The sequence below is a fragment of the Chiloscyllium plagiosum genome, unplaced genomic scaffold (genome assembly GCF_037043375.1).
Source record: "Chiloscyllium plagiosum isolate Xiang-an unplaced genomic scaffold, Cpla_swu_hap1 HiC_scaffold_19, whole genome shotgun sequence".
In the NCBI taxonomy this organism is placed as follows: Eukaryota; Metazoa; Chordata; class Chondrichthyes; order Orectolobiformes; family Hemiscylliidae; genus Chiloscyllium; species Chiloscyllium plagiosum.
The window spans coordinates 78166929-78189380 of record NW_028270157.1 but is presented as its reverse complement, the minus strand read 5'-3'; the positions used below and the strand labels follow the sequence as shown (position 1 = coordinate 78189380).

The following is a 22452-nucleotide window of genomic DNA, read 5'->3' as shown; positions in this document are numbered from 1 at the left end:
AGGATCAGCTGCTGTGTCTCTCCGCTGGCTGCCCCCTCCTCCACTCCGGCCTGTTCTTCTTTCTGGGTGCCACCAGACTCTGTTTCCCTGCTGTCTAGGTGGACGTTACTGGTCTTTGGGGGTCCACGGCTCGCCTTGCCACCTCCAGCCATCTGTGCGTAAGTGGGGACCCCCCATCTTGGGCAGGTCTTGTACATGTGGCCCACCTCTCCGCACAGGTTGCAGCTCTTTTCTTCCTGACAGTCCTTAGTCAGGTGACCCTCCTGTTTGCAGTTCCTGCAGATGGTCACTTTGCAATCCGCCAGCACATGTCCCGACTTCCCGCAGGCTCGGCACACTTTTGGCTGCCCTGCATATGTCAGGTAGCCTCTGTTCCCTCCAATTGCGAAGCTCGAGGGTGGGTGAAGAATGTTCCCATTGCCATCGACCCTCAGAGTCACTCTGACCTGTCGCTTACTGGTCCAGATCCCAAAGGGGTCGATCACGTCGGTGGCTTCTCCCTCAACTTGGACGTACCTTCCCAGGAAAGTCAGGACATCAGCCGCTGGAACATAGGGGTTGTACATATGGATTGTAACAACCCGACTCCTCTGTGCAGGAAGCACACACAATGGGGTTGCCGACAAGGTGGAGAACAGCGGCTCCCCTTCCTTCTCCTTGAAGACCTTCAGGAGCTGTTCGCACTGCTTCACGCTCCTGAAGGTCACATCAAAGTAGCCTGCCCCAGGGAAATCCTGCAGGCAGTACACGTCTGCTGCAGCGAACCCACAGCATCCTAGCAATACCTTCTTAATAAACAGGATGCGATCCACCGGTGTACGGCCCCCCACCTGCTTGACAGACACCCGGACGGTGTTTCGAACCCCCTGCCCAGGGCTGCACGCAGCTGTTGAGGCCATAGCTCGGAGGTTGGCTGGTCCCTGAATTGGCGTTAGGCCGAAGCCAGCATGAAGATCCACCAATAGCAGGTCAGCACAACCAAACGATCCTCCAACGTCCAATCACGATCCAGCGATGATCTCCACTAGCTCTGATGACTCGCAACTCGACCCCCGTCCTGATAAGAACAGACACTTGATCTTAGCCAAAAGGCCGAGAAGCGATAACTACAATACCGCGGACTGCCTCAAGTCCCATTTGTCCTCCATGTTTTCAATCAGCTTGATTCTGTTCAAAGACTTGTAGATCACTGCTGACAGTTTCCCTGTCGCCGTAGTCCTCCCAGGATTTCTAACGAGAGCAGCAGGTCCGTTTACAGCAGTTGCTTTTTTTCCCCTGTCAGTGAACCACTGTCTCATGGTCATGTAGAGATCGTCAGTATCTCACCAATCAAGTGGGTCAGGGCTAAGCTTACGTGACTTCTCACGTGACCAGCACAGCGTTTTTGAGGAGGCGGTAACCAACTGCAGAACTGCACGCATTGAATGATACATTCAGCCTGTCATGTCTGCATCAGCTCTCTGCACGAGCAACTTCCCCAGTCCCACTCGCCCTGCAGCAAATATTCTCTCTTCAGATAAGTATCCGACCCTCCGACCAAAGTCACCATTGAATCTGCCTCCAGCACCCTCTCTCTCAGGCAGTGCACTGCATATTCTCACCACTCGCTGAAGATGCTTGGGCCTAGGACGCTACCTCGATGAAACGTGACACGTAGAGAAGAAAGCAATAGATTCAGCCGAGCCCTCCATGTCTTTGATGTGTGTGGATGTGCCTGCAGTTAGAACATTGCACAGTACAGGCCCTTCGGCCCACGATGTCGTGCCGAGCAGTTTTCTTAATCTAAGATCAACCTAACCTACACACCCCTCAATTTACTGCCGTCCAGCGTGTGCTCGCCGAGCAGTAGCTTAAATGTCCCTGACAGTTTGTGGGAGATTAGAAATGCAGTTAGAGATGTTGTTTTTGCAGATGGGTGACGGGGTGTTGTGGGGGGAGGGGAAGGGGAACATTACACAAACGGTCGCGGGATTCTTGCAGCATACCTAAGGCTAAGATTTTAACGAATATAGAGGTTTTTGTTTAAGAAATAGTTGTAAACTAAGAAATAACTTTAAAGTGTTGTAGCTGACCACAAAAGTAGCAGTAGGGGCATTTCACAATAAGCTTATAGTATGATAAGGGGAACTGGATAAAATAGCAGACAGGCTGTAACAGACAAGGACAAGGACAGCAGGGTAGTCAGATAAGGAAAATTAGAGAAAAACGAGTGAGGTAATCGGCTTATGATAGGATGGGAAAAGGGAGGCGTGATTCCGCAACTTGCAAACTGAATAAGAATGCTTACATGTTTTGTTTTCGCGCGCTTTTGCTAGCCTGATTGCTTGAGCAAAACGCCTGTTCTTGCAAGGCCGTAAAGAATTAAATGTTCTTGTTTCCAAGGCTTTGTCTCAGGCTGAATTGTGAGTGAGTTTTGTTTCTCACAGTTGCCGAAGGGCCTGTTGTTGCGCTGCTCTGTTCGACGTTCTAAAAATCTCAGCTGTTACCAATGTGAAAAATCCCTGCCTCCCCACAAGGCAAATGATTGGAGCAGGTTCGAATTCTGACCGAAAAATCTCACTGTCAGGAAATCTCGGCTCGCTCACCTTTACGAACAGTACCTCTTACAGACTAATCCATCTTGTCTTGGAAAGTGTGAACTCCCATCCCCCAACCCACCTCGTGCAAATGAATAGCACGACGGGGCGGGGATGTGAAGATCAATTTACAGCAAATCAGCCTTTATTGGTTCGGCTCCAAACATTCCAATTCGGTCTGCTTCCTTAGAATTGCAAATCAAGATTCAAGAGTGCTAATTGCAGCGCTAACAGCAAGCTAATGGTTTGATAGTGGCTGTGCAATCAAAAAGCAAGGTCTAAAATGCAAAATAAAGCAAAACACCCAGTAAGCAAAACCTCAGCATCTGTGGGGAAAAAGCAGAATTAACGCTTTTTCGAGTCCAGTGACCCTTCTCCCGAAGGGTGCAGCGAGTTCTGTTTTCGTCTAGACATTACAACCTGCAGCACCACGCGTGGAGTCAGTGATCAACTGCACCTTCACTCTATTGGTAGCCACTGAGCACGTACATCGATGCTTGCATCAGGACGAGACGAAACCTGAACCAAACGGACGGAGGCTCCGAAGCTCTCTGCCACCCTCTCACCTTCAATGCGCACTTGGATCCATCCGGCTGCTCCGCATCAGGAAGCATCAATGGGGCGGCCTCAATCAACAGATGGGAATCAGAAAGCTTCCCCACACAGTCACACAGTACAGAAGAGGCCCTTTGGCCCTCCGAGTCCGCACTGACAAAGCTACTCTAAGTCTGCTCTAGTCCCACTTTCCAGCACTTGGTCCGTAGCCAGGAAAGGTTATGACATTTCCAGTGCTCATCCAAGTAGTTTTTCAAGGTTTTGAGGTTCCCCGCCTCGCTACCCTCCCAAGCAGTGCATTCCAGACCGCCGCCACCCTCTGGGAAACAACTGCTTTCTGTCATGACCGCAAGACCACGGAAGGTCTGACGGCCCATAAGACGTAGGAGCAGAATCGGGCCATTCGGCCCACGCTCCGCCATTCGGTCGTGGCTCACAGGTTTCTCAACCCCGATTCTCCTGCCCTCTCCCCACAACCCTTGATCCCCTTATAGTCAAGAACCTCTCTATCTCTGTCTTAAATGCAACCTCATCTCAGCCTGAAGGGACGACCCTTCACCCTGAGGCTGTACTTCCAGGTCCTCGTCTCGCCTACTAGTGGGATCATCGGGTTCAATTCCCGCCTCAGGCGACTGACTGTGTGGAGTTTGCACGTTCTCCCCGTGCCTGCGTGGGTTTCCTCCGGGTGCTCCGGTTTCCTCCCACAGTCCAAAGATGTGCAGGTCAGGTGAATTGGCCATGCTAAATTGCCCGTAGTGTTAGGTAAGGGGCAAATGTAGGGGTATGGGTGGGTTGCGCTTCGGCGGGTCGGTGTGGACTTGTTGGGTCGAAGGGCCTGTTTCCACACTGTAATGTAATGTAATCTAATCTAATCTTCTTCACATCCACTCTGACCAGGCCTCCCAGTAGCCTGTAAGGTTCAGTCAGATCCCGCCTTACCTTTCGAAACACCATCGGGTATAGACCCAGAGACCTCGTGTGACAAACCCTTCAGCCCCAGGGGGAACACGCTTGTAAACCTTCTCTAGACTCCCTCCAACACCAGCGCATCCCTTCCTTTGGTACAGGGCACAAAACTGCTCCCGATATTCCACCTGTGGTCAGACCAGAGTCTGATGCAGCCTCAGCAGCACGTCTCTGCTCCTTTTTTCTCGCCCGCTTGAAATGAATGCCGACACTGCATTTGCCTTCCGAACCATCGGATGAACCTGCATGTTAATCATGAAACAACCTGGAACTAAGACTCCCAAGACCCTCAGCGCTTCAGATTTGCAAAGCCTTTCCCTCGTTCAGAAAATCGTCTACCCGATTGTTCTTGCTACCAAAGTGCAAAACCGCACACTTGGTCACTTCTTTCCCCACTCGCCCTTCATCTCCACGCCCTTCTGCAGCCTGCCCGTTTCCTCAAAACTACCTGTCCCTCTCGCTATCTTTGTGCCATCTGCAAACTCAGCAAAAATGCCCGCCATGGCCCTCATTATCGTCGACACCCCAATAAGGTCCCTGTCACAGCCCCGTCTACAAGGTATTTGCAGAAATTCACCAAAGTTATACACGTGGCCGGAGACTTTGGCACGTCGGGTCGATAACACAGGGCCCAGCGAGCCTGTGCCGATTCCTACTCCTTGTTTGGACGTGCTACTTGTTGCCCAGACGTGGTTTCAGTCCCGCCGTTCCGCCTCCCGTTCACGTGTCTAACAAGGTGAGCCTTAAACATAGAACATAGAAGAATACAGCGCAGTACAGGCCCTTCGGCCCTCGATGTTGCGCCGATCCAAGCCCACCTAACCTACACTAGCCCACTATCCTCCATATGCCTATCCAATGCCCGCTTAAATGCCCATAATGAGGGAGAGTCCACCACTGCTACTGGCAGGGCATTCCATGAACTCACGACTCGCTGAGTAAAGAACCTACCCCTAACATCTGTCCTATACCTACCCCCCCTTAATTTAAAGCTATGCCCCCTTGGAAAAAGATTCTCACTGTCGACCCTATCTAAACCCCTAATCATCTTGTACACCTCTATCAAGTCACCCCTAAACCTTCTTTTCTCCAATGAAAACAACCCCAAGTGCCTCAGCCTTTCCTCATATGATCTTTCTACCATACCAGGCAACATCCTGGTAAACCTCCTCTGCACCCGTTCCAGTGCCTCCACATCCTTCCTATAGTATGGCGACCAAAACTGCACACAATACTCCAGATGCGGACGCACCAGAGTCTTATACAACTGCAACATGACCTCAGTACTCCGGAACTCAATTCCTCTACCAATAAAAGCCAGTACGCCATATGCCTTCTTCACCGCACTATTTACCTGGGTGGCAACTTTCAAAGATCTGTGTACATGGACACCAAGATCCCTCTGCTCATCCACACTACCAAGTATCCGTCCATTAGCCCAGTACCCCATCTTTTTATTACTCTTACCAAAGTGAATCACCTCACACTTAGCTACATTGAACGCCATTTGCCACCTTTCTGCCCAGTTCTGCAGTTTATCTATATCCCGCTGTAACCTGCCACATCCTTCCTCACTGTCTACAACTCCTCCGACTTTCGTATCATCCGCAAACTTGCTCACCCAACCTTCTAACCCCTCCTCCAGGTCATTTATAAAAATGACAAACAGCAATGGTCCCAAAACAGATCCTTGCGGAACACCGCTAGTGCCGGCACTCCAAGATGAACCTTTGCCATCAACTACTACCCTCTGTCTTCTTCCAGCCAGCCAACTCCTAATCCAAACCTCCAACTCACCCTCAATGCCATACCTCCGTGTTTTTTGCAGTAGTCCACCATGAGGAACCTTATCAAACGCCTTACTAAAATCCATATACACCACATCTACCGCTTTCCCCTCGTTCACCTCCTTAGTCACCTTCTCAAAGAATTCAATAAGGTTTGTGAGGCACGACCTGCCCTTCACAAAACCATGCTGACTATCCTTGATCACATTATTCCTATCCAGATGTTCATAAATCCTATCCCTTAGAATTCTCTCTAAGATTTTGCCCACAACAGAAGTGAGACTCACCAGCCAATAGTTACTAGGGTTATCCCTACTCCCCTTCTTGAACAAGGGAACCACATTTGCTAGCCTCCAATCTTCTGGCACTACTCCTGTAGACAACGAGGACATAAAAATCAAGGCCAATGGCTCTGCAATCTCCTCTCTTGCTTCCCGGAGAATCCTAGGATAAATGCCATCAGGCCCAGGGGACTTATCTATTTTCACCCTTTCCAGAATTTCCAACACCTCTTCTCTACATACCTCAAAGCCATCCATTCTACTTAATTGTGACTCAGTACTCACATTGACAACAATGTCCTGTTCCTGATTGAATACTGACGAAAAGTATTCATTCAATGTCTCCCCAATCTCTTCAGCGTCCACACGCAACTTCCCACTACTATCCTTGACTGGACCTATTCCTACCCTAGTCATTCTTTTATTCCTGACATACCTATAGAAAGCCTTAGGGTTTTCCCTAATCCTACCAACTAAGGCCCTTTCATGTCCCCTCCTTGCTGCTCTTAGCTCTCTCTTCAGGTCCTTCCTGGCTACCGTATAACTCTCAATCGCCCCAATTGAACCTTCACGCCTCATCTTTACATAGGCCGCCCTCTTCCATTTAACAAGGGATTCCAATTCCTTATTAAACCACGGCTCCCTCACACGACCCTTTCCTCCCTGCCTGACGGGTACATACTTATCAAGGACACTCAATAGTTGCTCCTTGAACAAGCTCCACATATCAGTTACGCCCTTGTCTTGAAGCTTACTTTTCCAAGCCACACATCCTAAGTCATGCCTCACCGCATCATAATTTCCCTGCCCCCAGCTATAACTCTTGCCCTGTAGTGCACACTTATCCCTCTCCATCGCGAGAGTAAAAGTCACCGAATTGTGGTCACTGTCCCCAAAGTGCTCACCTACCTCTAATTCTAACACCTGGCCTGGTTCGTTACCCAGAACCAAATCCAGTATGGCCTCACCTCTTGTTGGCCTATCTACATATTGTGTCAGGAAACCCTCCTGCACACATTGGACAAACACTGACCCATCTAACGAACTTGAGCTATAGCTTTCCCAATCAATATCAGGAAAGTTAAAGTCCCCCATAACAACCACCCTATTACTTTCACTCTTCTCTTGAATCATCCTCGCAATCCTTTCTTCTACGTTTCTAGGACTATTAGGAGGCCTGTAAAAAATTACTAACAGGGTGAGCTCACCTTTCCTATTCCTAACCTCAGCCCAAACTACCTCAGACGGCGAGTCTTCATCCATCGTCCTTTCCACAGCTGTAATACTATCTTTGACAAGCAATGCCACACCTCCCCCTCTTTTACCCCCACCTCTGACCCTACTAAAACATTTAAACCCTGGAACCTGCAACAGCCAATCCTGTCCCTGTTCTACCCATGTCTCCGTAATAGCCACAACATCGAAGTCCCAGGTACCAACCCACGCTGCAAGTTCCTAATGTACCAACCCACGTTCCTAATGTGCCTGCTTCCAGCGCTTCGACTGGCAACGCGTTCCAGGCACCCACCATCCTCTGTGTGAAAACCTTTCCCCGCACTTTTCCCTTCTCACTTTCCCCCTCTCACCGTGAACCTGTACCCACTGACTCGCCACCCCACCCTTTCGATGCCTCTCAGTATGCTGTCGACCACTATCAGGTCGCCCCTCAGCTTCCGTCTTTGCAGTGACGACAATCCAAGTTTATTCAATCTCTCCTCACAGCAGAAGCGCTCCAGGGCAGGCAACGTGCTGGTAAACCTTCTCTGCACCCTCTCCAAAGCATCCACGTCCTTCTGGTAGTGTGCCGAACAGCATTGCGCGCGATATCCCAATTGTAGCCTAACTGGAGTTTTGTACAGCTCTTTGTACAGATCATTTATTTACACGTCACAAACAACAAAAGTCCTAGCACTGAGCCCTGCGGGACGCCACTAGTTACTGATCTCCTTTCCGAAAAATGCGCCCCGAGTCGGTTTTGTATCCAGCTAGCCGACTCATAGAACATAGAACATAGAAGAATACAGCGCAGTACAGGCCCTTGGGCCCTCGATGTTGCGCCGATCCAAGCCCACCTAAACTACACTAACCCACTATCCTCTATATACCTATCCAATGCCCTCTTAAATGCCCATAAAGAGGGAGAGTCCACCACTGTTACTGGCAGGGCATTCCATGAACTAACGACTCGCTGAGTGAAGAACCTACCCCTAACATCAGTCCTATATCTACCCCCCCTTAATGGTGGCCCAGGGACAAGCACCAACGCAGACTCACCTCAGATCCCACGAGACTCTACCTTTTGTAGCAGCCTGCCGTAAGATGTGAAGCGATCCAGAAGAGATTACTGACGCAAAGGTGACTACACTTAAATGAAAGTGCTGGGAATGGCAACCGTGATGGAACTCGCAGCCAAGGAAGGTCAACACCTCACAAAATGGTGGCTGAGAGTTCACAAAATGGTGGCCCAGGGACAAGCACCAACGCAGACACAAAACTGCCACTGCTGTGGAAACACATGTCAGGCAGCAGCAAATTGCTGCTGGAAAGAAGCTGTGTGCAGAAACTGCAGCATTAAAAAAGAATATATTAAGTGGGTGCGCTCGGGGGAGAAAGTACCAATAACCTGCAGCGAAAGTACAGGAAGAAATCCTAAATGGTACAAAAAGGGCAAGAAGACAAAAGCCCAGGCGCACAAACCAATGAGGTGTTGTTGTTACAGATACTGGCGATAGCTGCCGACGCCCCGGTCGCTCCCTTACTGAACGGCAAACCGGTAAGAATGGAGGTGGACACCGGTTTCATTGATACGGCTGAGTCACGTTGCGCTGCAACCTTCAGAAACTGAGCGAGGAACACACACAGGTGCTTTCACGGTGGGAACGTTCAGTTATACGGTCAGTCTGAAGACACAGCCTGCGCGTCAACAAAGGAAATCTTAGAGCTTTATGGGCAAGAATGTGGTTGGACAGAATCAAACTCAACTGGGCCGAAGGCAATCACTTGTCAAGATTCTGAGAGTGACTGATCAAGAATTCTAAAGAAGCACGCTATTGTTTTCAATGGGATAGAGAAGCAGGACGCCGGGAGCCTTTGATAAGGTTCCACGTGGTAGGCTGTTGGAGAAAATGCAGAGGCATGGAACTGAGGGTGATTTAGCAGCTTGGCTTAGAAACTGGCTTTCTGAAAGAAGGCAGCGGGTGGTGGTTGATGGAAAATATTCAGCCTGGAGTCCGGTTACTAGTGGTGTGCCACAAGGGTCTGTTTTGGGACCACTGCTGTTTGTCATTTTTATAAATGACTTAGATGCAGGCATAACATAGGTGGATGGATTAGTAAATTTGCAGACGACGCTAAAGTCGGTGGAGTCGTGGTCAGTGTGGAAGAATGTTACAGGTTGCAGGGGGACTTGGATAAACTGCAGAATTGGGCTGAGAGGTGGCAAATGGAGTTCAATGCAGCTAAATGTGAGGTGATGCACTTTGGGAAGAATAACAGGAAGGCAGAGTACTGGGTCGATGGAAAGATTCTTGGTAGTGTGGATGTGCAGAGGGATCTTGGAGTCCCATGTACATAGATCCCTGAAAGTTGCCACCCAAGTGGATAGTGCTGTTAAGAAGGCTGTTAGGTTTCATTCGTAGAGGGATTGAGTGCCGGAGCCGCAATATCATGCTGCAACAGTTCACCTGCTGGTGTGTGCTAGGCGGTTTCCTTTCCCTTTGCTCAACGACCTATTTGCTGAACTAGCCGGAGGTCAGCTTTTCAGTAAAACTGAGCCCGGTAAACCCTACCTCCAGATGAGTGTAGATCCTGAGTTTAAATGAATGAGACACAATCTTATTGAAACATATTGGATTCTTACGTGGCTCGACAGGGTAAATGCTGAGAGGACATTTTCCCTCATGGGAGTGTCTAGAACTGAACAGAATAAAGAGGCACCAATTTAAGAGTGAGATCAGGAGAAACGTCTTCTCTCAGAGGGTTGTGAGTCTTTGGAATTTGTTGTCACAGACAGCTGGCACACGCTGCTTGTGTGAGACTGACTTTGCTGCCTCAGCCAGAACTGGCAGCATTCTAAGTGCAAAAGAAGGCAAGGGGGTGTTGTGCCAGTCCCTGCGTACACAGCCCAGGTGCCGGATAATCTGCAGTGCTCCTACCTGCCTTATTATTTTTCCAGGCCAGTTCCGGTCAGCAAACATTGGTTTGTTTGTTCTACGTTTTCTCACGTGCTGTTGTCGAGTTAGTGCTGTCTCTTTGCTTTTCCCAGTGAGAATTGACTCTCTGAGTAACCTGCCTCTGACTCAGTCATTCGTGATAGCACACACGATTCTGTCGCGGCTCCGTGAATCGGAAAATGGCTGAAACTCACAGTCCTTTGCCTCGTTTTTCCGGTCAGTCACATATGTACCTATCGATTCCGCCTGCCCTTGCAGTCTGATGAAAAGCATGTGCCTTAAATACGTCCCGATGATTTTTGTCCTAGCTCACAGTGTTCTCGAAATCTCTCTTTCAAGTCATCAAAATCAAAACGACTGAACCCCGAGATAGCTTCATCCCCAGCAGCATGCAGCAACGTAGCACAGTTGACCTTCTCTTGTTTTTCTGAAATGTCGCTCGCGAGTATGAAAAGCTGGTGGGCAGCTACGGTTGCTGCGACTCCCAAATTCTGACACCACGTGGTGTGATCGGGGCCCGGCGTTGGCGGGAAGGTGCAGCACGCAGCAGGGGTCCGAGGGGATGACATTGAGAGCAAGTGTCAAGGTGCGCAAGAGACAGAGATGGCGAGAGAAGGATAGGGAGCGGGAGCTGAGCAGCCACCTTAGAACAGACGAGTTTGAATCGACTCACGCCCGGTTGGATGTGAGGTGTGAGAAATGAAGCACTTGGTACTCAAACCCATCCAGCAGACACAAAGCACCGAAAGCCTGAGTTATAAACATGAAGCTGTTTTTAGATTTATAGATGAGGGGTGCACCGTTCCCGGAGGTACTGCAATACCAGGTCGATGCGTGGAGTGGACGGAGCAAGCCCCTATTCCATCTCCCTGCTCCAAAAATCAATTTAATATATGGTCCCCAGATAAGGGACGTATCAGATATTAAACTGATAAGAACAGATTTTTTTTTTTTTTATTTCAAAATATACTTTATTCATATAAATAAATCTTTGGTACTTGTACAATTTGTCATATCGTTCATAAATATATACATTCCATGTCGTAAAGAACAGATTGAATTACTCAAATTTACAGTTATCCTATTTACAGTTCCCTTCATTAACCATCCAGTCTCTTATTATTTAGCTGTGGCTTCAGCGGAACCCACCTACTGAGTGGGTGCCCTGTTATATGAGAGCAAAGGAAAAACTTCTTTAACCCCCAGTTTATGGGGTTACCATTGTCCATTTGACTGTCCTGTCTCTGGGGTAGCTGTCTGCATCCCCATGGTGTGCACGAACTGCTGGACCTTCGCTGGGCTGAGGTAGCTATCCAGGCCCTCACTGGGGTCATTTACCTGCTCTGGTGTCATTGAGCCAAGGCAAGGGTCCGCACCGTCCAGTTCTGTGTCTGACAATGGGACTGTCAGAGGATCGCAGCTCTCAGTTACCTGTAGTTGTGGGACAGTGGGTACCCCCTGGTTCTCACTGGGTGGAGGGTGGACTTCAGGGGGTCCGTTGTTTCCTGGTTGGGAGGAAATGCCCTCCTCTTTATCTACGGCGCTCTGTCTCTTCTTCTGGTGGTGATGATGTTCTTTGTGCCCGTCTTCCCCATCCGAAGAGCTGGCCGTCCCTCCCTCGTGCAGCTGTCTTTTCCCCCTTTGCTCGGAGGCTTTGTGGGCGTGGCCGGATTTTCTCTTCCTGTTTATAACCGGTATCCACTCCTCTGCCTGCTCGATTAGCTCCTCCTCCATTGCTTCCATCTGCCCAGCGAGAGCTAGGATCAGCTGCTGTGTCTCTCCGCTGGCTGCCCCCTCCTCCACTCCGGCCTGTTCTTCTTTCTGGGTGCCACCAGACTCTGTTTCCCTGCTGTCTAGGTGGACGTTACTGGTCTTTGGGGGTCCACGGCTCGCCTTGCCACCTCCAGCCATCTGTGCGTAAGTGGGGACCCCCCATCTTGGGCAGGTCTTGTACATGTGGCCCACCTCTCCGCACAGGTTGCAGCTCTTTTCTTCCTGACAGTCCTTAGTCAGGTGACCCTCCTGTTTGCAGTTCCTGCAGATGGTCACTTTGCAATCCGCCAGCACATGTCCCGACTTCCCGCAGGCTCGGCACACTTTTGGCTGCCCTGCATATGTCAGGTAGCCTCTGTTCCCTCCAATTGCGAAGCTCGAGGGTGGGTGAAGAATGTTCCCATTGCCATCGACCCTCAGAGTCACTCTGACCTGTCGCTTACTGGTCCAGATCCCAAAGGGGTCGATCACGTCGGTGGCTTCTCCCTCAACTTGGACGTACCTTCCCAGGAAAGTCAGGACATCAGCCGCTGGAACATAGGGGTTGTACATATGGATTGTAACAACCCGACTCCTCTGTGCAGGAAGCACACACAATGGGGTTGCCGACAAGGTGGAGAACAGCGGCTCCCCTTCCTTCTCCTTGAAGACCTTCAGGAGCTGTTCGCACTGCTTCACGCTCCTGAAGGTCACATCAAAGTAGCCTGCCCCAGGGAAATCCTGCAGGCAGTACACGTCTGCTGCAGCGAACCCACAGCATCCTAGCAATACCTTCTTAATAAACAGGATGCGATCCACCGGTGTACGGCCCCCCACCTGCTTGACAGACACCCGGACGGTGTTTCGAACCCCCTGCCCAGGGCTGCACGCAGCTGTTGAGGCCATAGCTCGGAGGTTGGCTGGTCCCTGAATTGGCGTTAGGCCGAAGCCAGCATGAAGATCCACCAATAGCAGGTCAGCACAACCAAACGATCCTCCAACGTCCAATCACGATCCAGCGATGATCTCCACTAGCTCTGATGACTCGCAACTCGACCCCCGTCCTGATAAGAACAGACACTTGATCTTAGCCAAAAGGCCGAGAAGCGATAACTACAATACCGCGGACTGCCTCAAGTCCCATTTGTCCTCCATGTTTTCAATCAGCTTGATTCTGTTCAAAGACTTGTAGATCACTGCTGACAGTTTCCCTGTCGCCGTAGTCCTCCCAGGATTTCTAACGAGAGCAGCAGGTCCGTTTACAGCAGTTGCTTTTTTTCCCCTGTCAGTGAACCACTGTCTCATGGTCATGTAGAGATCGTCAGTATCTCACCAATCAAGTGGGTCAGGGCTAAGCTTACGTGACTTCTCACGTGACCAGCACAGCGTTTTTGAGGAGGCGGTAACCAACTGCAGAACTGCACGCATTGAATGATACATTCAGCCTGTCATGTCTGCATCAGCTCTCTGCACGAGCAACTTCCCCAGTCCCACTCGCCCTGCAGCAAATATTCTCTCTTCAGATAAGTATCCGACCCTCCGACCAAAGTCACCATTGAATCTGCCTCCAGCACCCTCTCTCTCAGGCAGTGCACTGCATATTCTCACCACTCGCTGAAGATGCTTGGGCCTAGGACGCTACCTCGATGAAACGTGACACGTAGAGAAGAAAGCAATAGATTCAGCCGAGCCCTCCATGTCTTTGATGTGTGTGGATGTGCCTGCAGTTAGAACATTGCACAGTACAGGCCCTTCGGCCCACGATGTCGTGCCGAGCAGTTTTCTTAATCTAAGATCAACCTAACCTACACACCCCTCAATTTACTGCCGTCCAGCGTGTGCTCGCCGAGCAGTAGCTTAAATGTCCCTGACAGTTTGTGGGAGATTAGAAATGCAGTTAGAGATGTTGTTTTTGCAGATGGGTGACGGGGTGTTGTGGGGGGAGGGGAAGGGGAACATTACACAAACGGTCGCGGGATTCTTGCAGCATACCTAAGGCTAAGATTTTAACGAATATAGAGGTTTTTGTTTAAGAAATAGTTGTAAACTAAGAAATAACTTTAAAGTGTTGTAGCTGACCACAAAAGTAGCAGTAGGGGCATTTCACAATAAGCTTATAGTATGATAAGGGGAACTGGATAAAATAGCAGACAGGCTGTAACAGACAAGGACAAGGACAGCAGGGTAGTCAGATAAGGAAAATTAGAGAAAAACGAGTGAGGTAATCGGCTTATGATAGGATGGGAAAAGGGAGGCGTGATTCCGCAACTTGCAAACTGAATAAGAATGCTTACATGTTTTGTTTTCGCGCGCTTTTGCTAGCCTGATTGCTTGAGCAAAACGCCTGTTCTTGCAAGGCCGTAAAGAATTAAATGTTCTTGTTTCCAAGGCTTTGTCTCAGGCTGAATTGTGAGTGAGTTTTGTTTCTCACAGTTGCCGAAGGGCCTGTTGTTGCGCTGCTCTGTTCGACGTTCTAAAAATCTCAGCTGTTACCAATGTGAAAAATCCCTGCCTCCCCACAAGGCAAATGATTGGAGCAGGTTCGAATTCTGACCGAAAAATCTCACTGTCAGGAAATCTCGGCTCGCTCACCTTTACGAACAGTACCTCTTACAGACTAATCCATCTTGTCTTGGAAAGTGTGAACTCCCATCCCCCAACCCACCTCGTGCAAATGAATAGCACGACGGGGCGGGGATGTGAAGATCAATTTACAGCAAATCAGCCTTTATTGGTTCGGCTCCAAACATTCCAATTCGGTCTGCTTCCTTAGAATTGCAAATCAAGATTCAAGAGTGCTAATTGCAGCGCTAACAGCAAGCTAATGGTTTGATAGTGGCTGTGCAATCAAAAAGCAAGGTCTAAAATGCAAAATAAAGCAAAACACCCAGTAAGCAAAACCTCAGCATCTGTGGGGAAAAAGCAGAATTAACGCTTTTTCGAGTCCAGTGACCCTTCTCCCGAAGGGTGCAGCGAGTTCTGTTTTCGTCTAGACATTACAACCTGCAGCACCACGCGTGGAGTCAGTGATCAACTGCACCTTCACTCTATTGGTAGCCACTGAGCACGTACATCGATGCTTGCATCAGGACGAGACGAAACCTGAACCAAACGGACGGAGGCTCCGAAGCTCTCTGCCACCCTCTCACCTTCAATGCGCACTTGGATCCATCCGGCTGCTCCGCATCAGGAAGCATCAATGGGGCGGCCTCAATCAACAGATGGGAATCAGAAAGCTTCCCCACACAGTCACACAGTACAGAAGAGGCCCTTTGGCCCTCCGAGTCCGCACTGACAAAGCTACTCTAAGTCTGCTCTAGTCCCACTTTCCAGCACTTGGTCCGTAGCCAGGAAAGGTTATGACATTTCCAGTGCTCATCCAAGTAGTTTTTCAAGGTTTTGAGGTTCCCCGCCTCGCTACCCTCCCAAGCAGTGCATTCCAGACCGCCGCCACCCTCTGGGAAACAACTGCTTTCTGTCATGACCGCAAGACCACGGAAGGTCTGACGGCCCATAAGACGTAGGAGCAGAATCGGGCCATTCGGCCCACGCTCCGCCATTCGGTCGTGGCTCACAGGTTTCTCAACCCCGATTCTCCTGCCCTCTCCCCACAACCCTTGATCCCCTTATAGTCAAGAACCTCTCTATCTCTGTCTTAAATGCAACCTCATCTCAGCCTGAAGGGACGACCCTTCACCCTGAGGCTGTACTTCCAGGTCCTCGTCTCGCCTACTAGTGGGATCATCGGGTTCAATTCCCGCCTCAGGCGACTGACTGTGTGGAGTTTGCACGTTCTCCCCGTGCCTGCGTGGGTTTCCTCCGGGTGCTCCGGTTTCCTCCCACAGTCCAAAGATGTGCAGGTCAGGTGAATTGGCCATGCTAAATTGCCCGTAGTGTTAGGTAAGGGGCAAATGTAGGGGTATGGGTGGGTTGCGCTTCGGCGGGTCGGTGTGGACTTGTTGGGTCGAAGGGCCTGTTTCCACACTGTAATGTAATGTAAACTAATCTAATCTTCTTCACATCCACTCTGACCAGGCCTCCCAGTAGCCTGTAAGGTTCAGTCAGATCCCGCCTTACCTTTCGAAACACCATCGGGTATAGACCCAGAGACCTCGTGTGACAAACCCTTCAGCCCCAGGGGGAACACGCTTGTAAACCTTCTCTAGACTCCCTCCAACACCAGCGCATCCCTTCCTTTGGTACAGGGCACAAAACTGCTCCCGATATTCCACCTGTGGTCAGACCAGAGTCTGATGCAGCCTCAGCAGCACGTCTCTGCTCCTTTTTTCTCGCCCGCTTGAAATGAATGCCGACACTGCATTTGCCTTCCGAACCATCGGATGAACCTGCATGTTAATCATGAAACAACCTGGAACTAAGACTCCCAAGACCCTCAGCGCTTCAGATTTGCAAAGCCTTTCCCTCGTTCAGAAAATCGTCTACCCGATTGTTCTTGCTACCAAAGTGCAAAACCGCACACTTGGTCACTTCTTTCCCCACTCGCCCTTCATCTCCACGCCCTTCTGCAGCCTGCCCGTTTCCTCAAAACTACCTGTCCCTCTCGCTATCTTTGTGCCATCTGCAAACTCAGCAAAAATGCCCGCCATGGCCCTCATTATCGTCGACACCCCAATAAGGTCCCTGTCACAGCCCCGTCTACAAGGTATTTGCAGAAATTCACCAAAGTTATACACGTGGCCGGAGACTTTGGCACGTCGGGTCGATAACACAGGGCCCAGCGAGCCTGTGCCGATTCCTACTCCTTGTTTGGACGTGCTACTTGTTGCCCAGACGTGGTTTCAGTCCCGCCGTTCCGCCTCCCGTTCACGTGTCTAACAAGGTGAGCCTTAAACATAGAACATAGAAGAATACAGCGCAGTACAGGCCCTTCGGCCCTCGATGTTGCGCCGATCCAAGCCCACCTAACCTACACTAGCCCACTATCCTCCATATGCCTATCCAATGCCCGCTTAAATGCCCATAATGAGGGAGAGTCCACCACTGCTACTGGCAGGGCATTCCATGAACTCACGACTCGCTGAGTAAAGAACCTACCCCTAACATCTGTCCTATACCTACCCCCCCTTAATTTAAAGCTATGCCCCCTTGGAAAAAGATTCTCACTGTCGACCCTATCTAAACCCCTAATCATCTTGTACACCTCTATCAAGTCACCCCTAAACCTTCTTTTCTCCAATGAAAACAACCCCAAGTGCCTCAGCCTTTCCTCATATGATCTTTCTACCATACCAGGCAACATCCTGGTAAACCTCCTCTGCACCCGTTCCAGTGCCTCCACATCCTTCCTATAGTATGGCGACCAAAACTGCACACAATACTCCAGATGCGGACGCACCAGAGTCTTATACAACTGCAACATGACCTCAGTACTCCGGAACTCAATTCCTCTACCAATAAAAGCCAGTACGCCATATGCCTTCTTCACCGCACTATTTACCTGGGTGGCAACTTTCAAAGATCTGTGTACATGGACACCAAGATCCCTCTGCTCATCCACACTACCAAGTATCCGTCCATTAGCCCAGTACCCCATCTTTTTATTACTCTTACCAAAGTGAATCACCTCACACTTAGCTACATTGAACGCCATTTGCCACCTTTCTGCCCAGTTCTGCAGTTTATCTATATCCCGCTGTAACCTGCCACATCCTTCCTCACTGTCTACAACTCCTCCGACTTTCGTATCATCCGCAAACTTGCTCACCCAACCTTCTAACCCCTCCTCCAGGTCATTTATAAAAATGACAAACAGCAATGGTCCCAAAACAGATCCTTGCGGAACACCGCTAGTGCCGGCACTCCAAGATGAACCTTTGCCATCAACTACTACCCTCTGTCTTCTTCCAGCCAGCCAACTCCTAATCCAAACCTCCAACTCACCCTCAATGCCATACCTCCGTGTTTTTTGCAGTAGTCCACCATGAGGAACCTTATCAAACGCCTTACTAAAATCCATATACACCACATCTACCGCTTTCCCCTCGTTCACCTCCTTAGTCACCTTCTCAAAGAATTCAATAAGGTTTGTGAGGCACGACCTGCCCTTCACAAAACCATGCTGACTATCCTTGATCACATTATTCCTATCCAGATGTTCATAAATCCTATCCCTTAGAATTCTCTCTAAGATTTTGCCCACAACAGAAGTGAGACTCACCAGCCAATAGTTACTAGGGTTATCCCTACTCCCCTTCTTGAACAAGGGAACCACATTTGCTAGCCTCCAATCTTCTGGCACTACTCCTGTAGACAACGAGGACATAAAAATCAAGGCCAATGGCTCTGCAATCTCCTCTCTTGCTTCCCGGAGAATCCTAGGATAAATGCCATCAGGCCCAGGGGACTTATCTATTTTCACCCTTTCCAGAATTTCCAACACCTCTTCTCTACATACCTCAAAGCCATCCATTCTACTTAATTGTGACTCAGTACTCACATTGACAACAATGTCCTGTTCCTGATTGAATACTGACGAAAAGTATTCATTCAATGTCTCCCCAATCTCTTCAGCGTCCACACGCAACTTCCCACTACTATCCTTGACTGGACCTATTCCTACCCTAGTCATTCTTTTATTCCTGACATACCTATAGAAAGCCTTAGGGTTTTCCCTAATCCTACCAACTAAGGCCCTTTCATGTCCCCTCCTTGCTGCTCTTAGCTCTCTCTTCAGGTCCTTCCTGGCTACCGTATAACTCTCAATCGCCCCAATTGAACCTTCACGCCTCATCTTTACATAGGCCGCCCTCTTCCATTTAACAAGGGATTCCAATTCCTTATTAAACCACGGCTCCCTCACACGACCCTTTCCTCCCTGCCTGACGGGTACATACTTATCAAGGACACTCAATAGTTGCTCCTTGAACAAGCTCCACATATCAGTTACGCCCTTGTCTTGAAGCTTACTTTTCCAAGCCACACATCCTAAGTCATGCCTCACCGCATCATAATTTCCCTGCCCCCAGCTATAACTCTTGCCCTGTAGTGCACACTTATCCCTCTCCATCGCGAGAGTAAAAGTCACCGAATTGTGGTCACTGTCCCCAAAGTGCTCACCTACCTCTAATTCTAACACCTGGCCTGGTTCGTTACCCAGAACCAAATCCAGTATGGCCTCACCTCTTGTTGGCCTATCTACATATTGTGTCAGGAAACCCTCCTGCACACATTGGACAAACACTGACCCATCTAACGAACTTGAGCTATAGCTTTCCCAATCAATATCAGGAAAGTTAAAGTCCCCCATAACAACCACCCTATTACTTTCACTCTTCTCTTGAATCATCCTCGCAATCCTTTCTTCTACGTTTCTAGGACTATTAGGAGGCCTGTAAAAAATTACTAACAGGGTGAGCTCACCTTTCCTATTCCTAACCTCAGCCCAAACTACCTCAGACGGCGAGTCTTCATCCATCGTCCTTTCCACAGCTGTAATACTATCTTTGACAAGCAATGCCACACCTCCCCCTCTTTTACCCCCACCTCTGACCCTACTAAAACATTTAAACCCTGGAACCTGCAACAGCCAATCCTGTCCCTGTTCTACCCATGTCTCCGTAATAGCCACAACATCGAAGTCCCAGGTACCAACCCACGCTGCAAGTTCCTAATGTACCAACCCACGTTCCTAATGTGCCTGCTTCCAGCGCTTCGACTGGCAACGCGTTCCAGGCACCCACCATCCTCTGTGTGAAAACCTTTCCCCGCACTTTTCCCTTCTCACTTTCCCCCTCTCACCGTGAACCTGTACCCACTGACTCGCCACCCCACCCTTTCGATGCCTCTCAGTATGCTGTCGACCACTATCAGGTCGCCCCTCAGCTTCCGTCTTTGCAGTGACGACAATCCAAGTTTATTCAATCTCTCCTCACAGCAGAAGCGCTCCAGGGCAGGCAACGTGCTGGTAAACCTTCTCTGCACCCTCTCCAAAGCATCCACGTCCTTCTGGTAGTGTGCCGAACAGCATTGCGCGCGATATCCCAATTGTAGCCTAACTGGAGTTTTGTACAGCTCTTTGTACAGATCATTTATTTACACGTCACAAACAACAAAAGTCCTAGCACTGAGCCCTGCGGGACGCCACTAGTTACTGATCTCCTTTCCGAAAAATGCGCCCCGAGTCGGTTTTGTATCCAGCTAGCCGACTCATAGAACATAGAACATAGAAGAATACAGCGCAGTACAGGCCCTTGGGCCCTCGATGTTGCGCCGATCCAAGCCCACCTAAACTACACTAACCCACTATCCTCTATATACCTATCCAATGCCCTCTTAAATGCCCATAAAGAGGGAGAGTCCACCACTGTTACTGGCAGGGCATTCCATGAACTAACGACTCGCTGAGTGAAGAACCTACCCCTAACATCAGTCCTATATCTACCCCCCCTTAATGGTGGCCCAGGGACAAGCACCAACGCAGACTCACCTCAGATCCCACGAGACTCTACCTTTTGTAGCAGCCTGCCGTAAGATGTGAAGCGATCCAGAAGAGATTACTGACGCAAAGGTGACTACACTTAAATGAAAGTGCTGGGAATGGCAACCGTGATGGAACTCGCAGCCAAGGAAGGTCAACACCTCACAAAATGGTGGCTGAGAGTTCACAAAATGGTGGCCCAGGGACAAGCACCAACGCAGACACAAAACTGCCACTGCTGTGGAAACACATGTCAGGCAGCAGCAAATTGCTGCTGGAAAGAAGCTGTGTGCAGAAACTGCAGCATTAAAAAAGAATATATTAAGTGGGTGCGCTCGGGGGAGAAAGTACCAATAACCTGCAGCGAAAGTACAGGAAGAAATCCTAAATGGTACAAAAAGGGCAAGAAGACAAAAGCCCAGGCGCACAAACCAATGAGGTGTTGTTGTTACAGATACTGGCGATAGCTGCCGACGCCCCGGTCGCTCCCTTACTGAACGGCAAACCGGTAAGAATGGAGGTGGACACCGGTTTCATTGATACGGCTGAGTCACGTTGCGCTGCAACCTTCAGAAACTGAGCGAGGAACACACACAGGTGCTTTCACGGTGGGAACGTTCAGTTATACGGTCAGTCTGAAGACACAGCCTGCGCGTCAACAAAGGAAATCTTAGAGCTTTATGGGCAAGAATGTGGTTGGACAGAATCAAACTCAACTGGGCCGAAGGCAATCACTTGTCAAGATTCTGAGAGTGACTGATCAAGAATTCTAAAGAAGCACGCTATTGTTTTCAATGGGATAGAGAAGCAGGACGCCGGGAGCCTTTGATAAGGTTCCACGTGGTAGGCTGTTGGAGAAAATGCAGAGGCATGGAACTGAGGGTGATTTAGCAGCTTGGCTTAGAAACTGGCTTTCTGAAAGAAGGCAGCGGGTGGTGGTTGATGGAAAATATTCAGCCTGGAGTCCGGTTACTAGTGGTGTGCCACAAGGGTCTGTTTTGGGACCACTGCTGTTTGTCATTTTTATAAATGACTTAGATGCAGGCATAACATAGGTGGATGGATTAGTAAATTTGCAGACGACGCTAAAGTCGGTGGAGTCGTGGTCAGTGTGGAAGAATGTTACAGGTTGCAGGGGGACTTGGATAAACTGCAGAATTGGGCTGAGAGGTGGCAAATGGAGTTCAATGCAGCTAAATGTGAGGTGATGCACTTTGGGAAGAATAACAGGAAGGCAGAGTACTGGGTCGATGGAAAGATTCTTGGTAGTGTGGATGTGCAGAGGGATCTTGGAGTCCCATGTACATAGATCCCTGAAAGTTGCCACCCAAGTGGATAGTGCTGTTAAGAAGGCTGTTAGGTTTCATTCGTAGAGGGATTGAGTGCCGGAGCCGCAATATCATGCTGCAACAGTTCACCTGCTGGTGTGTGCTAGGCGGTTTCCTTTCCCTTTGCTCAACGACCTATTTGCTGAACTAGCCGGAGGTCAGCTTTTCAGTAAAACTGAGCCCGGTAAACCCTACCTCCAGATGAGTGTAGATCCTGAGTTTAAATGAATGAGACACAATCTTATTGAAACATATTGGATTCTTACGTGGCTCGACAGGGTAAATGCTGAGAGGACATTTTCCCTCATGGGAGTGTCTAGAACTGAACAGAATAAAGAGGCACCAATTTAAGAGTGAGATCAGGAGAAACGTCTTCTCTCAGAGGGTTGTGAGTCTTTGGAATTTGTTGTCACAGACAGCTGGCACACGCTGCTTGTGTGAGACTGACTTTGCTGCCTCAGCCAGAACTGGCAGCATTCTAAGTGCAAAAGAAGGCAAGGGGGTGTTGTGCCAGTCCCTGCGTACACAGCCCAGGTGCCGGATAATCTGCAGTGCTCCTACCTGCCTTATTATCTTTCCAGGCCAGTTCCGGTCAGCA

The 22452-nt window shown here is 49.6% G+C and overlaps 1 pseudogene; it reads right to left on the bottom strand.

Annotated features, from left to right (window-relative positions):
- Nucleotides 1-11126: 11126 nt before the first annotated feature.
- LOC148146828 (U2 spliceosomal RNA) lies at nucleotides 11127-11305 on the bottom strand (annotated as a pseudogene).
- Nucleotides 11306-22452: the final 11147 nt, after the last annotated feature.